Source organism: Erigeron canadensis, chromosome 5 (genome assembly GCF_010389155.1).
Source record: "Erigeron canadensis isolate Cc75 chromosome 5, C_canadensis_v1, whole genome shotgun sequence".
Classification (NCBI taxonomy): Eukaryota; Viridiplantae; Streptophyta; class Magnoliopsida; order Asterales; family Asteraceae; genus Erigeron; species Erigeron canadensis.
This window is the reverse complement of record NC_057765.1, coordinates 3,547,597-3,551,230: the sequence shown is the minus strand read 5'-3', so window position 1 is coordinate 3,551,230 and position 3,634 is coordinate 3,547,597. Positions and strand designations below refer to the sequence as shown.

The 3,634-nt window shown below is 36.5% G+C and overlaps 1 non-coding gene across 1 annotated transcript; it reads right to left on the bottom strand.

The window, feature by feature from the left end:
• Positions 1–3,339: 3,339 nt before the first annotated feature.
• Positions 3,340–3,413, bottom strand: TRNAN-GUU. Its single transcript has one exon. It is a non-coding gene; the product is annotated as a tRNA-Asn (tRNA).
• Between the last annotated feature and the right edge of the window lie 221 nt (positions 3,414–3,634).

Here is a 3,634-nt window from a genome sequence, read left to right as displayed (position 1 = left end):
TTAGAATGTCTCGAAATATATGTAATTATTATTTATTTGTCCGAAAACTAAGTTTGTCATTTGATATATTTAAGTATATATATATATAAGTCAATTAAAATGGTTTCTTAAGATATACATATAAAAGTAACATATCCATGGAGGTCCCATGGGCGTGTTATTGTGACACCGATGACGTGGCACCGGCCGTAGCGGTGTATTTGATTTGATCTACGACGTCTCCTTTTGATTACCTGGTAGTGGTATGCGCACTTTGATATTTTGATAGGAGGCGTATGGATCGGTCCTATGCATTTTGTAAGTTTGACGGTTTGCGTTTTCGTAGTGTCATATGAAGCGTTCGACCCTTTGACAAGTAATTTTGTTTGACTCTTATGTGCATTATTTTATGGAACTTGGTTTTATAGTCTAATTTGATTTGTTAATGTATATGGTATTTGTGAACTATGCGTATGTAAACTTTGATTTGAAATAAGTTTGTTAAGGTAATAAGTTCGTTCTTTTAATATACGTCTCCGCATTTGAAATTATATTTTAGCTTTTGTCATACCGTTTACTGGGCTTTTTGCTGAGCCGTATTCTTTTTTCTTTCTTATACGGCAGGTTATCAGAAGGGCTTTGAGATCGAGAGAGTGTGTAGAGTTGTATTTCAAGCTTTAGAAGTATTTATTTTAGTTTATCAGGTTGACTTTGGTTTGATTTTGAATAAGATTAACGCCTTTTTTCCTTTTAGTTCTTTTGATATCATTTTGTATTGTTTAGAAAATTTCAAACTATCATAAGAAAAAACCGCTAAATAAAAGAAACATACAAAATAACCCGTAAAGCCCGACCATGCAACACACGGACCTTCACTCTAGTTCACTAGAATAGAAGAAGGTTCTCGTAAAACAAGTTATGTACGTAAGAAATCTAATATGTAAAATGAGTAAAATGGATAAGAAACTGATTTTTTAATACTCCGTATCTTATATGGATTTTACTTGTTGGAACTCTCAGCTTCCTATTGGAAATGCAAAGTTATCCACTTCAACGTAACCTTGTTAGATTTGCCGTTAAGGTAGGAAGGAGTACTCAATTCTTACCCAAACTTACTCAAATCATTTTCCAATCAAAACTCTCCAACTCACAACTACCCAATTCTACTCAATTTTTACCCAAATCACTGGTAATACATACCCAATCCTACCCAATTTTATTTTCTTTTTCATTTTTTTTATTACATATAATAAAACTATATAAATATAAATACTAAAACATTAACAAATAAAACACACAACAAACATTACATTCCATTTTTTTTTAAAAAAAAACATACAAACCACAAATGTCTAAAAATTAAATAGTTCAACACAATACTTCAAATTAAAATTAAAAATTACATGGCCACCCGTTTTTTTTTTCCGAGAGCGCGTTTTTCCTCTAAAACGCATTCCAACAAGACGGGATCGACAATGTCGTCATGCGGCTCCATAAACACCTTCCATTCACGTTGGCGGTTCTTGAACATTTCCCCCTCGAGTTGTGTAGCCATCAAACGCTTCGCCAAATCTTCCTTCTCCTCCTTAATCTCCATATACCGCGTCCTCCTTTGTGCGTAGTTCGTGAGTTCATTGGCCACACTTGTCGCCGAGCTTGAGGACGATGCAACTTGCTTCTTTTTCATCTTTCTTGGCGGCAGGGGCGGGCAGGGGTCTTCATTCATGTCGGGTAGTACATTGTCGTTGCTTGCCTCTTCAAAATCCGATGACTTTCTCTTTGAAGATCCACTAGACGTCGGGATTCCCATTCCTACAATACTAGAGAAACATTCTTGTTGCTTCCACTTGTCATGAACTTTCACCACATTCCACGTCGGTATATGAGTAAAATGCTTCTCCATTTTGGTATAGTAATCGGACAAAGCGGTCGTCGTAATATCCAAGTCATTGCATCCACTTCCCTTTACACGAAACTACATATATAAACACAAAACGGAAACATAAACTATATATACATATATATACCAAACGCTTTGCGAGAAAACATATATATACATATATATACCAAACTATATATACATATATAAACACACAAACAGAAACAGAAACATTACAGAAGCATTGCGAGAAAACATATATATACCAAACGCATACATAAAACATTTGCAAGGTTTTCATAATAATGGTTCATATTTTTACCGCTTGAATCCACAACCCGTTGAAATTACCCATCTCCGCATTCATCACCTTCTACTTGGTAGTCAAGCTATGAAAGGTTCGATTAGTCGAACCCAAGGTACTAGCATAGTGTTGAAGAACTCGCTTCTAAAACCCTTCCGCCTTTTGTTCGTTCCCATATTTCTTACACTCCGAGATTTGAATCCATGCTTGAGCCAACGCCACTTCTTGTTCTTCTGTCCATACTTCACGCGGCTTCCTCCCGGGAAACTTTTTCTTCCCACGAGCATCACATTCTACAACCTCCTCATCATCCTCTTCTTCTACAAAACAGTTTATATATACGTATGTATAGTTTATATATACGTATGTATATATATATAACTATATTAATAGTGTGTATATCACCAACTATAACTATATTAACTATATATATATATTAACAGTTTATATATACGTATATATATATACAAAACAGTCTATATGTTACGTATGTATACATACAAACCGGTTGGAGTTGCGGATGGAGTTGGATTTGGCGTTTCAGGTACAACGTCGTCACTAGCGAGATCATCAAACGCACCAAAGTCACTTGATTGTGCAAGCTCAATGTGGTGTGGTTCGACCATTAGAGGTGGACCCATGTTGTAGCCGTAGGCTGGACTAGCAGGTTGTGGCGTATAGTATTGTTGTTGGTGTGTCTGGGAGTAGTGGGTGGATGGTGGTGGTGGTGTATAGTACTGATTGGGTGGTGGTTGCCAATTCGGTGGTGGTAGTTGATGACGATTAACTGGTGGGTTTCGTTTGTTACCTCGTGGTGGTTCCATGGTGGGTGAAGGTGGTGAGGTAGAAATGGTGGTGAAGGTGTATGTATATATATAGAAGAAGGTTATATATATCTAGGAGGGGAAAAAAAAATTTTTTTTTTTTAAATTGAGTCAAATGAGCCGTTGAGGGGGGGGGACCCACCAATTTCGAACGTTACAAGCTCTACCCAACATCGGTTACATACCCCGAATTGGTACCCGATTCATGATACCCGATTCATAGCCGAACGGAAGGAATGGTGTAGCCGATCGAGTTACACATACCCGACCCCTTACCCAAGTCCCACTCCCTCTTACCTAAGAAGAAACTTATATAAAAGTGATATATTTTGTAAAAATAAAAACTTTAAAAACGCTAGAAGGAGGGCTCGAACCTCCGACCTTGTGGTTAACAGCCACACGCTCTAACCAACTGAGCTATTCCAGCTTTTGTTTTTGCCTTGTTCGAAAATACTTCATAACCGATCACGAAGAGCATTTGTAAACTTAATTACTTCATCATTCTTAATGATAAAGTTTTTTCCTTAGAATGAGCGAATTGATGAGGAAATTCTTTTTGAAATTTACGTTGATATCTACTAATTTCATTATTTCAGTGACTTGGTGTAGATATATAAGTGGATCATTTAATAAATTATATATGCAAGC